The sequence below is a fragment of the Chiloscyllium plagiosum genome, unplaced genomic scaffold, assembly GCF_037043375.1.
Source record: "Chiloscyllium plagiosum isolate Xiang-an unplaced genomic scaffold, Cpla_swu_hap1 HiC_scaffold_33, whole genome shotgun sequence".
Classification (NCBI taxonomy): domain Eukaryota; kingdom Metazoa; phylum Chordata; class Chondrichthyes; order Orectolobiformes; family Hemiscylliidae; genus Chiloscyllium; species Chiloscyllium plagiosum.
This window is the reverse complement of record NW_028270171.1, coordinates 13138131-13150489: the sequence shown is the minus strand read 5'-3', so window position 1 is coordinate 13150489 and position 12359 is coordinate 13138131. Positions and strand designations below refer to the sequence as shown.

The 12359-nt window shown below is 52.2% G+C and overlaps 1 protein-coding gene across 4 annotated transcripts in view; it reads right to left on the bottom strand.

The window, feature by feature from the left end:
- Nucleotides 1–6790, bottom strand: part of tmem150b (transmembrane protein 150B) — a 75548-nt gene extending 68758 nt beyond the window's left edge. For 3 of the 4 annotated variants that reach the window (XM_087978096.1, XM_087978094.1, XM_087978092.1), the window contains exon 1: nt 6298–6677. The gene's annotated coding sequence lies outside the window, so the exon portion shown is untranslated. Of the gene's footprint in view, nt 1–6297; nt 6678–6770 lie in introns of those variants that run through there. The other variant, XM_087978093.1, reaches the window with a different exon arrangement.
- Between the last annotated feature and the right edge of the window lie 5569 nt (nt 6791–12359).

Sequence of the window (12359 nt, the reverse complement as noted above, 5' to 3'; positions counted from 1 at the left end):
GCACAGGGGGGACACTGCACAGGGGGGACACTGCACAGGGGCACACTGCACAGGGGGATAGTGCACAGGGGGACAGTGCACAGAGGGGACAGTGCAGGGTGGGGACAGTGCACACGGGGACAGTGCACGGGGGGACAGTGCACGGGGGGACAGTGCACAGCGGAGGGACACTGCACAGGGAGGATACTGCACACAGGGACACTGAACAGGGGGACACTGCAAAGGGGTTGACACTGCACGTGGGGACAGTGCACTGGGGGACACTGCACTGGGGGACACTACACGGGGCACACTGCACGGGGGGACACTGCACTGGCGGACACTGCACGGGGGATAGTGCACGGGGGGACAGTGCACGGGGGACAGTGCACAGGGGGGACACTGCACAGGGGAACACGGCACAGGGGGGACAGTGCACGAGGGGGACACTGCACAGGGGGGACACTGCACAGGGGGGACATTGCACAGGGGGAGAGACTGCACGGGGGGACACTGCACGGGGGGACAGTGCACTGGGGGACACTGCACAGGGGGGACAGTGCATGGGGGATACTGCACAGGGGAGACACTGCACGGGGGGACAGTGCACAGGGGGACACTGCACAAGGGGGGATACTGCACGGGGGGACAGTGCATGGGGGGACACTGCACGGGGAACACTGCACAGGGAGACACTGCACGGGGGACACTGCACAGGGGGCACAGTGCACAGGGGGCACAGTGCACAGGGGACACTGCACAGGGGGCACAGTGCACAGGGAGACACTGCACGGGGGACACTGCACAGGGAGGCACTGCACGGGGTCACACTGCACTGGGGGGACACTGCACGGGGGGGCACTGCACGGGGGACACTGCACAGGGGGACACTGCACAGGGGGCACAGTGCACAAGGGGACACTGCACAGGGAGGCATTGCACAGGGGGCACACTGCACAGCGGAGGGACACTGCACAGGGAGGATACTGCACACAGGGACACTGAACAGGGGGACACTGCAAAGGGGTTGACACTGCACGTGGGGACAGTGCACTGGGGGACACTGCACTGGGGGACACTACACGGGGCACACTGCACGGGGGGACACTGCACTGGCGGACACTGCACGGGGGATAGTGCACGGGGGGAACACTGCATGGGGAGCACTGAACAGGGGGACACTGCACGGGGGGACAGTGCACTGGGGGACACTACACGAGGGATAGTGCACAGGTGGACATTGCACAGGGGAGACACTGCACAGGGAGGGCACTGCACAGGGGGGAGGCACTGCACAGGGGGGAGGCACTGCACAGGGAGAAGACACTGCACGGGGGGCACTGCACAGGGGGGCACTGCATAGGGGGACACTGCAAAGGCGGTGCACTGCACAGGAGGCACACTGCACAGGGAGACACTGCACTGGGGGACACTGCACAGGGAGGCACTGCACGGGTTCACACTGCACTGGGGGGATACTGCACGGGGGGGGGCAGTGCACGGGGGACACTGCACAGGGGACACTGCACAGGGGGCACAGTGCACAGGGGGACACTGCACAGGGGGACACTGCACAGTGGGCACAGTGCACAGGGGGACACTGCACAGGGGACACTGCACAGGGGGCACAGTGCACAGGGGGACACTGCACAGGGGGACACTGCACAGTGGGCACAGTGCACAGGGGGACACTGCACAGGGGACACTGCACAGGGGGCACAGTGCACAGGGGAGACAGTGCACGGGGGATACGGCCCAGGTGGACACTGCACAGGGGGGGACAGTGCACAGCAAGGGATACTGCACAGAGGTCAATGCCCAAGGGGGGACAATGCACAAGGGGAGACAGTGCACGGGGGGACACTGCACAGAGGTCAATGCGCAAGGGGGGACAATGCACAAGGGGGGACAGTGCACAGAGGGGACAGTGCACGGGGGGACAGTGCACGGGGAACAGTGCACAGGGGGACAGTGCACAGGGGAGACAGTGTACAGGGGTACAGTGCACAGGGGAGACAGTGCACAGGGGACACTGCACAGGTGGAACAGTGCACGAGGAGGACAGTGCAGAGGGGGACAGTGCACGGGGAGGACAGTGCACGGGGAGGACAGTGCACAGGGGGGACAGTGCACGGAGGGGACAGAACACGGGGGAACAGTGCACGGGGGGACAGTGCAAGAGGGGGACAGTGCAAGAGGGGGACAGTGCATGAGGGGGACAGTGCATGAGGGGGCAGTGCGCGGGGAGGACAGTGCACGAGGGGGACAGTTCACAAGGGGGACAGTGCACGGGGAGGACTGTGCACGAGGGGGACAGTGCACGGTGGACAGTGCATGGGGGGACACTGCACATGGGGGACACTGCACAAAGGGGACATTGCACAGGGGGACAGTGCACGGGGGGACACTGCACAGGGGGCACAGTGCACAAAGGGGACATTGCAAGGGGGGACACTGCACATGGGGGACATTGCAAAGGGAGGACACTGCACAGAGGGGGACACTGCACGGGGGTAGAGTGCACAAAGGGGACACTGCAAGGGGGGACACTGCAAGGGGGGACACTGCACAGGGGGACACTGCACGGGGTGACACTGCATGGGGGCGACACTGCACGGGGGGACACTGCATGGGGGGACACTGCACTGGGGGACAGTGCACAATGGGGACACTGCAAGGGGGGACACTGCATGGGGGGGTACAGTGCACTGGCAGCGACACTGCATGTGGGGACACTGCATGGAGGGGACACTGCACAGGGGGGACAGTGCACAGGGGGGACAGTGCACGGGGGGACACTGCACGGGGGGGACACTGCACAGGGGGGACAGTGCACAGGGGGGTAACTGCACAGAGGGACAGTGCACAGGGGGACAGTGCACAGGGGGGACACTGCACAGGGGCACAGTGCACAGGGGGACAGTGCACAGGGGGGACACTGCACAGGGGGACAGTGCACGGGGGGACAGTGCACGGGGGGACAATGCAAGGGGGGACACGGCACAGGGGGACACGGCACAGGGACAGTGCACAGGGGGGTCTATGCATTGGGGATTCTGCACGAGGGGGACAGTGCACAGGGGGAAATTGCACGGGTGGGACAGTGCACAGGGGGGACAGTGCACGGGGGGGACAGTGCACAGGGGGGACAGTGCACAGGGGGGACAGTGCACGGGGGGGACAGTGCACAGGGGGGACAGTGCACAGGGGGGACAGTGCACGGGGGGACACTGCACGGGGGGGACACTGCACAGGGGGGACAGTGCACAGGGGGGTAACTGCACAGGGGGACAGTGCACAGGGGGACAGTGCACAGGGGGGACACTGCACAGGGGCACAGTGCACAGGGGGACAGTGCACAGGGGGACAGTGCACAGGGGGGACAGTGCACGGGGGGACAGTGCACGGGGGGGACAGTGCACGGGGGGACAGTGCACAGGGGGGACAGTGCACAGGGGGCCAGTGCACAGGGGGGGACAGTGCACAGGGGGGACAGTGCACGGGGGGGACAGTGCACAGGGGGGGACAGTGCACAGGGGGCCAGTGCACAGGGGGGACAGTGCACAGGGGGGCAGTGCACGGGGGGGCAGTGCACGGGGGGGAAACTGTGCACACTGCACCAAGGGTTGGTATTTGATAAGGTGAGAAGCTGGAATGGGGGCCTTGACTACTCACAGGCTTATGTGACCTGGCAGTGTTCCCAGTTTGTGACATGTTGGAGCCTGTCTTCTCCAATCAGACCACTGATGCTTCTACACTGGGGGAAATAGCTCACCGATCCTACTCGAGGAAGTTTCTAGCAGACAGTCATCATCATCTAGCAGATCGACTCGAGGAAAATGTGTCCAGCACTAAATCAGCCAAACTACCAGAACTTATTCAGCTTCTCGTGAATTCTCATTTGTTGGCTGTTCTTTCAATCTCGTGAAAAAAGAAGAAGCCACCTTGGAGCATGCCCAGCGCTGTCGGACCATCTCCTCTCTGCCAGTGTAAGTGCCATCTCCTTCTATCTGAAACCTCACCCTCACCCTATCTCTGCTGCTGCTCCCACCACCCACCGAGCCTCATGCTCGCCCATTGTTATTAGTGTCCTGTAGGTGGATCGGAGAGATACCATGAGTGTTCTGAGAGACTGGTGCCTGTTGGATGCCATTGTCCTTGGAGATGGGATGCATGTAGTCAGTGCCCATGGAGCGCGCCCCAGGATGTTAGTACCTGCTATCCAACATGGAGGTTGTTTCGAACAAGTGGAGAGCTCGATTCACAGACCCCAGAATCACAGCACTGTCACAGCGCAGCAAGAGGCTAATCAGCCCACGTGTCTATACCAGCTCTTCAAAAGAGCATCATTACCGAGAACGACCTCCTGCTTTTTCCCTGGATCTTTGCGCATTAGTTCTGTCCAAATATTGCCCTCCTCAATGCCTCAATTGACCGTGCTGCTCCCACTTTTCCAGGCTGTCATACCCTAACTACTCACTGCGTGAGAAAGCTTTATCCCCCACATCACCTTTGATTCATTTTCAAATCACTTTACATCTGTGTCCATCTTAAATAAAACAGAGAGTTGCAGGTCTCAAACCATCAAAAACAAATTGCTGGAGAAACTCAGCAGGTCTTGCAACATCTGTGGAGAGGGAAGCAGAGTCCAGTGACCCTTACTCAGAATCCTGAATTCAGTGGACTTGAAACATTAATTCTGTTTCCTCTCTCCATCTGTGGAGAGAAGGGTCACTGGACTCTGCTTCCCTCTCCACAGATGTTGCAAGACCTGCTGAGTTTCTCCAGCAATTTGTTTTTGATGGTTTGAGACCTGCAACTCTCTGTTTTATTTAAGATGGACACAGATGTAAAGTGATTTGAAAGTGAATCAAAGGTGATGTGGGGGATAAAGCTTTCTCACGCAGTGAGTAGTTAGGGTATGACAGCCTGGAAAAGTGGGAGCAGCACGGTCAATTGAGGCATTGAGGAGGGCAATATTTGGACAGAACTCATGCGCAAAGATCCAGGGAAAAAGCAGGAGGTCGTTCTTGGTAATGATGCCCTTTTGAAGAGCTGATTAGCCAGAAAAGGATGGCAATTTCCTTCCCCTAAAGGACATTAGTGAACCAGATGGGTTTTTCCTCACAATTGACAACAGGTTCATTAAACTCTTAATTCCAGATTCTCATTGAAATCAAATGCTATCATTTGCTATGGCAGGATTTGAACCAGGGTCCCCAGAACATTATCTGAGTCTCAGGAATAATAGTTCAGCGATAATACCACTCAGCCATTGCCTCCCTATAATATGGAGTATAAAAGATGGAGTTAAATAGAATACAACAAAGATCCTTGAGTTGGGTCTGAGAAAATGAAGGAATCGCTCACCGCTCCTGGTGGCGCAGTTGGCCTCTGATTGATCTGCAGCTCTCAGGGGGTTGGGAATACCCCACCTCCCTCCCCCTCAACACGCACCATCCAACACCCCTACCTGATTACACGGAAGCAATGTTGCTTAGGTTAGCATGGAAGGACTGATGTTGGTCCGTCCAGCTGAACCAGAGAACTCAAGTGGCCTCAGGGCATCTCCTGGGGAGGATTGTAGGGAGCGCTGCTCCTTGAGCAGTAGTTGGAGGTAGGGGGTGGAATGACACCAATTGCTGGAACCACGTGCTGCATTGTTTTGAAGGAGAATCGAAGAAGTTGTGGTGGTGGCCACGTTTGTATTTATTCCTCAATCAATGTCACAACAGAATTTCTGTCTGTTATCAAATAGGTGTTTGTGGGATCTTACTGTGTATACATTGGCTGTATATTACAGCAGCAGCTACATTTCAAAAAGCATTGCTTTGCTTGTTGAGACACTGCGTGGTGATGTCACTTTGTCAGTGCAAATCGCTTTTTCATGCTTTTAACTTGGATCCGTTTACATGTCCCCTTCTCTGCGGTTGGGTTAGTTCAGTTGGCTCGCAACTCATTGTACCCACAGCCATGGGTTCAATTCTCACAGCAGTTGAGCTGACCACAAAGGCCCTACCTTCTCGATCTCACCTGAGGCGTGGTGACCTTCAGGTTAAATTCTCTTTCTTTCTGTGTCTCTCTCTCTCTCTCTAATAAGACAGCAGTTCTGTGGAATGATGTTAAAAATCACACAACACCAGGTTATAGTCCAACAGGTTTAATTGGAAGCACACTAGCTTTCGGAGCGACGCTCCTTCATCAGGTGGTAGACCAGGTTGGACTCTATCCTGGTGCTGTGTGATTTTTAACTTTGTACACCCCAGTCCAACACCGGCATCTCCAAACATGACTACTGTGGAATGATGACACCTTTACCTATTTCCTTCTGTCCCTGTTCAGCACAAGCAACACTCTACGTCTTCCCAGATGAGAGTGAGGGATCCATATTTAAACAGTTCGACTGTCTGTGCTCTCTGCAGAAGTCCATTGGCTGATTTTTCAGCATTTTGTGTTTGTCCCAGTCCCGCATTTTATTTTTTAAAAACCGGTTCCAGCCTGCTCACAAAACCCTCATACATTTTCTGACTGCAGCCGGCTGGGGTTTGGCGGTGGAAGTTGGGTGACCGGGTCCCCGCAGCGTGGCGTTTGACCCAAAGACAGAAAGATGGCGGCAGGGAGAGGGCCGCTTCCGAGACCTGGTGGGGTCTTCCAGAATTGGTGGCCGACTTGTCAAGTCAGCATTGGTTGTGGTGAAGTTCCTGTGAAGTAAGAAACTTTGTGGGTTGCAAGAAAAGGGGAAAACAGTGAGGATAAATCAACCTTTAAAAGAAAATTTAACTTATGCGTACCTGAGGAAATCTGCGGTGAAGACATTTGCTCCACTGGAAGAACCCTCTTCAGTCAGTGAAGAAACCTGTGATAAAGAAGCTTTTCGAGGGCTCCTGCTCCTGTTACGGTGCATAAACAAACACTAACATCCTGCTGGACCCAAAGCAAACCAAGCGTACTGCCAAGGACATGACAAACACTGAAAGCACTCACTGTTAAGGCACTGTTTGAGCAGTGTATAGGTGCAAGAGTTTACAGAACTATCCACACGTTTCCAGAATAAATTGAGCTCCCACAGCGTTTTAACATTTTGCCTTTTTTTAGCTGCAAAACATGAAAATCTCTCAAGAGGTTAAAAGGAGAAAAATGTGAATGCTGAGAATCTGAAACTAGCGCAGAATTCTACGGTAATGTCACTTGCTGAATAGTCCAGGAAATGATCTGGGGGACAGGGGCTCAAGGTCCACCATGGGAGCTGGTGGGATTTCAATCCAATTAAGAGATCTAACATCTTGTAAAGGTGACTACAAAGCTAGCATCAATGGCTTTTTAAAACCAACCTAGTTCACCGGTGTCATTTAGGGAAGGCAATCTGCTACTCTTACCCAGTCTGACCTATATGTGGCTACAGAAGGAGATGTGTAACAGTCTCTACTCTCCCCCCCACTGCCACTTCGAGGGTAGCGTGTGGTGGTACACAGATTCCAGGCATCCATGAAGGATCTGATGGGCAGCACCCTTCTCAACATCAGCCAAACGATGTCTTGGTGGCTGTTGGAAAGTTGTGATGACTTTGGCAGTCTGCTCAGGGATCAACTTGACAAGATCCACCCTGTCCTTTTCCCACAGGGTCTCAAGGTCGCTACGTGCTGACCACTCCCTGATGGACTTGTGGTCAAAGATATTTCTCTTTACAAATTTCTGCACAAAGGACGGGTCATATGGTACAGTCTAACTACTTGCAGCGTTCCATGGCAACAAGGCCAGACCCATCCTTTGCAACACGGCGGACATGTAGAACCTCAGTAAGTAGCGACACTTGGTATTTGCGTACCGAGGGTCTATGCACAACTTGATGCAGCCGCACACAAAGGCGGCCATCAGGATGAGGGCAGTATTGGGTACGTTCTTCCCCCCACTTTACCCAGAGCTGCAAAGACAGTCTGGAGAAAGATCTAATGGTTTTTGTCAGGGTTCGTCCCAGGCAGCTCCATGATGTGGGACTCTGTGCTCTATGGTCTGTTCCCCGTGACACACACGAAGGCAAACAGCAATTGTCCTGGAGGACCATCAACTTGGTGAAATGAGTTGGTCTTCCAAAACAAGGAGTTGACCTTTGACTAAGTCATAGAGTCATAGAGATGTACAGCATGGAAACAGACCCTTTGGTCCAACTTGTCCATGCTGACCAGATATCCCAACCCAATCTAGTCCCACCTGCCAGCACACGGCCCATATCCCTCCAAACCCTTCCTATTCATATACCCATCCAAATGCCTTTTAAATGTTGCAATTGTACCAGCCTCCACCACTTCCTCTGGCAGCCCATTCCACACATGCACCACCCACTGTGTGAAAAAGTTGCTCCTTAGGTCCTTTTGATATCTTTCCCCTCTCACCCTAAACCTATGCCCTCTAGTTCTGGACTCCCCCACCCCAGGGAAAACACTTTTTCTATTTCCCCTATCTATGCCCTTCATAATTTTATAAACCTCTATAAGGTCACCCCTCAGCCTCTGACGTTCCAGGGAAAACAGCCCCAGCCTCTTCAATCTCTCCCTATAGTTCAGACCCTCCAACCCTGGCAACATCCTTGTAAATCCTTTCTGAACCCTTTCAAGTTTCACAACATCCTTCCGATAGGAAGGAGACCAGAATTGCCCGCAATATTCCAACAGTGGCCTAACCAATGTCCTGTACAGCCGCAACATGACCTCCCAACTCCTGTACTCAATACTCTGACCAATAAAGGAAAGCATACCAAACGCCTCCTTCACTATCCTATCTACCTGCGACTCCACTTTCAAGGAGCTATGACCCTGCACTCCAAGATGTCTTTGTTCAGCAACATTCCCTAGGACCTTACCATTAAGTGCATAAATGTATAAGTGCTAAGGTTTGCTTTCCCAAAATGCAGCACCTCGCATTTATCTAAATCTGCCACTCCTCAGCCCATTGGCTCATCTGATCAAGATCCCGTTGTGATCCAAGGTAACCTCCTTCCCTGTCCAGTACATCTCATGTTGCGGAATGGCACATTCCAAGGTCCAGGACTATGTGGTGAAGGACACAGTAGAGCTTGGGGCAGTGAGGATAAACCACCGTCTGAGGTCTTTCAGCCAAAGTACAATGGGGATCCAATCAGCTATCAGACCCTCCTGGTGCCTCAATGTATGTAAATGGTGTTCTGCACGAGGGAGAAATGCCTTTGGTTTTTGCAACTTGTTGGGCCTGTCGTTAGCCATGCCTCAAACTCTGTTGTCTTCTGAAAGATTATTATTCTCCATAAAAAGGATCATTCCAACACAACTGCAGGAAACGTCAATGTTTTTCTTGATGTGCAAAGACTGTACAGAACGACTTTACTACCTATAGAGGTAGATAAAGTTTTCTTTATGAATAAAGTACATTTTTGCAGTAAGAAATATACATGACTACAACATGGTTGCCTCTTAACTGCCCAGTTCTAACACGAGAGGCCGTGCATTTAAGGTGAAAGGTAGAAAACTCAAAGGAGATGTGAGGGGCAGGTTTCTCACACACACGAGAGTGGTCGGTGCCTGGACCGTGTTGCCAGGGCTGGTGGTGGAAGCTGACATAATAGGGGTGTTTAAGGGATTTTTAGTTAAGCACATGAATAAGCAAGGAATGGAGAGATAAGGACCATGGGTAGGCAGAGGGATTCGGTTAATTTCTTGTCATGTTCGACACAGCATCATGGGCCGAAGGGCCTGTTCCTGTACTGTACTATTTTGGGTTCCATAGTATGGCCAAGCAAGCCACTCACTTCAAGGGCAATTAGGTCTAGGAAGCACTTGCCGCTGAAAGCTGGCCAGAGATGTTCACATTTTATGAATTTATAAAAAAAAGATTGGACAGCATCTAAGAATAGGGTATTAGTTCATGTGACAGAGAGCTGAGCACAGCACCTACACTGACACTGCCAGTGCAGTGCCAAGGGAATGCTGCACAGTCTGGGCTGTTGCCTTCTGAATGAAATGGCTAACCAATGCCCTGCTTTAGGGGAACTTTAAATATCCCCCACCCACTGTTTTGAAGGAAAGGAGGGCAGCTTCCCCCCCCCCCACTTCAGTTGGCCAATATTTATCCTTCGGCCCACACCAATGAAATATTCTGAAAGGTTCATACACAAAGAAAGGTCAAAACCACAAAGGTTGGAGGGCGCGTTCTCCGGTGTTGGACGTTTTACAATAATCCTACCCTGGCACCTTGCCCATTCTGGTTCACTGGTTAGACAAAAGTAGCTAGATCCCTGGCCTGGTACTCACTACCCTGTTCCTTTCCAGGTAAAGGCCCCTTGAGTGGAGTTGGAAAATAAGAGTGTTTCCCACTTCCAGGAGGGCTTTTCATGGAGGTGCCAGCTTAATTAGAATCTCTATGATGCAAAAGGAGGCCATTTAGCCCATTAAAGTCTGTACTGACCCTCCAAAGTGCATCCCACCCTATCCCTGTAACCTCGCATTTACCATGGCTAACGCATCCTTGGATACTACAGGACAATTTAGCATGGCCAATCCATCTAACTTGCACATCTTTGAACTGTGGGAGGAAACCAGAGCACCCGGAGGAAACCCATGCAGAAACAGGGAGAACGTGCAAACTCCATCCAGACTGTCACCCAAGGATAGTATTGAACCCGGGTCCCTGGCACTGTGAGGCAGCAGTGCTAACCACTGAGATACCATGCCACCCAACTGTCTTAATTATTATGAGACAGATTCTACATTCAATTCATGGGAGTGGGGCGGAGGTGTTGCTCAAAGACAGAGGACTTTTGGAGGAATGGCAGGCTGCAAAAGAGAGACGGCACTTCAGCATGGAAGTGAAGTGACCCATCATTCCATTTTTGGTCCAGCAGCTGGGTCGACCCAATGGGAATGGGAGAAGGGGATGAGTTAGGATCCACAGGATGGTCTTTGACTGCTCCTGAACCTAGTCCAATAGGGAAATCCTCCAAGACCCCGAGGAGAGCTCTGGCCATAGCATCCCACAGGATACTTGCCTCCAGGCAACTACACTACCCCCACCTCCCCCCATCCCCCCATCCGTCCAGTTCAAAAGACGGTAACATTCCTGCAAAAAAGACAAGCGTTGGCAATGGAGTCAGGAAATGAGCACGTCAGGTAGTGCTTGTGCTTTCAGGCTATATTCAGCTCTGTGCCTGCCTGCCATTGGGCCTAAAAATCCAGGCCTTGATGTTGGCACTGTAGCCTCAAATAAGATCCCTTTGTTTTGCACTGGGCGCATGCTAATACTGTATTAGCCATCAATTTTTCCACAAAACATAAATTTAAATGGGAAGTTCTCAGGGATTTTGTCCAAACTCTTTCTGATTTACCTGGAATGACATGGTACACTGAGGTGAGTCAAGTCGATTGTATATTATTGACATTTGTGACACAATGGAAAAAATAGTTTGTCAGCTTCCAGAAAATTCCACGCCCCAACTAAAAACAGTTTTGCCAAATGTGTTTTCCTGGGAACAGTTGCATTTCTTATTTTGAGAAATCTAGAATTGCCAACGATTCTGGTTTAGTGCACTAACAATAATAAAGGGAAGCTATGTAGCTCCTCTAACTTAGTAAGATGTTCCAAGGTATTACAGGGGAGTTATCACCATCAGCCACAGAAGCAGGAAGAGACCACTCAGCCCCTCAGCTATTCTCTACCATTCAATATAGTCATGATTGATCTGTTTGGATTAAGCATTTGTTCCCATCTATCCCCCATAACTCTGTCTCTTCTTACTCATCAAAAATCTGTCCAACTCAGCCTTGAATATATTTAAAATTCTAGGTGAAAGTGAGGACTGCAGATGCTGGAGATTAGAGTCAAGATTAGAGTGGTGCTGGAAAAGCGCAGCAGGTTAGGCAGCATCCAGGAAAATCGACGTTTTGAGCAAAAGCCCATCAGGATGAAAGGCTGATTCCTGATGAAGGGCTGTTGCCTGAAATGTCGATTTTCCTGCTCCTCGGATACTGCCTGACCTGCTGTGCTTTTCCAGCACCACTCTAATTTATATTTAAAATGCTCTCCACTTCTTCAGTATAGAGAACTAAAGACCCTCTAAAAGATTAAATTCCTTCTCTTCTCTCTTATATTTGAGCAAAATCCTCGCTACTGTCACCATCTATGTTATGTTGCAGTTAAACCAACTGGGATGCCTGGGGTAGTGGTTGCAGCCTCTGATCTGGACTGTTAATCTGGTCAAATCAGGGAGCCCTGGCTGACAGATATAATGAGGTTGTGTTCACTCTGAGTTCTGAGGAAGGGTCACCTGACTTCTCTCCACAGATGCTGCCAAACCTGCTGAGTTTTTCCAGCAATTTCTGTTTTTTGCTTCTGTTCACTCTGAGAACTGGCTCTGA